Below are 899 nucleotides of genomic sequence, written 5' to 3' on the forward strand. Positions count from 1 at the left end.
TGCGGCCTCACCAGGGCTGAGTACAGGGGCACGATCACCTCCCTCCTCCTGCTGGCCACACTATTTCTGATACAGGGAAAAAAGGGAGGTGATCCTTCCCCTCTGCTCAGGCTGGTGAGGCCACATTTGGCATGCTGTGTCCCGTTCTGCGCTCCCCAGTACAAGAGAGAGATGAACTTACTGGAGAGGCTGCAGTTTGATACAGGGCTTGGAGCATCTGCCATGTGATGAGAGGCTGACAGAGCTGGGGTTGTTCAGCCTGGAGCTGAGAAGGCTCAGGGGGATCTTATCAATATGTGTAAATACCTGATGGGGGTGGGGGTTAAAGAAGATGGAACCAGACTCTTCTCGGTGTTGTCCAGGGAATGGACAGGAGGCAACAGGCACAAAATAAAATTCAATAAATTTAATTTAAATGGAAGAAAAAAACCTTTTTTATGGTGACTGTGGTCAAGCACTGGAACAGGTTGCCCGGAGAGGTTGTGGAGTCTCCATCTTTGGAGATACTCAGAATCTGAGCAAACACAGCCTGACCAACCTGCTTTAGCAACTCTGCGCTGAGCAGGGGGATTGGACTAGGTCATCTCCAGCGGCAACTCCAACTATTCTGTGCTTCTGTGTGATTCTATGATGGCAAATAAATTGCTACAGATACATCTTTGTTCCAATACAGTAGAATTAGCACATGTCTATCTTTCTTGACATTTATTCTGAAAAACCTCTAAAAATTTTATGCCCTCAAGTAATCTTCTACTATATATTTCAAATCATTTATCATATGTTTATGATCATAAACAGATTTCAAATATGTTTTTACTGCTTTTTATTTCTGCTGAAACAGCTGAGGGGGCTCAGAGGAAATATACACTTCCTTTTGCCCATCAAAAGCACTTCCTGCT

This window comes from Fulmarus glacialis, unplaced genomic scaffold (assembly GCF_000690835.1).
Source record: "Fulmarus glacialis isolate BGI_N327 unplaced genomic scaffold, ASM69083v1 scaffold9517, whole genome shotgun sequence".
Classification (NCBI taxonomy): domain Eukaryota; kingdom Metazoa; phylum Chordata; class Aves; order Procellariiformes; family Procellariidae; genus Fulmarus; species Fulmarus glacialis.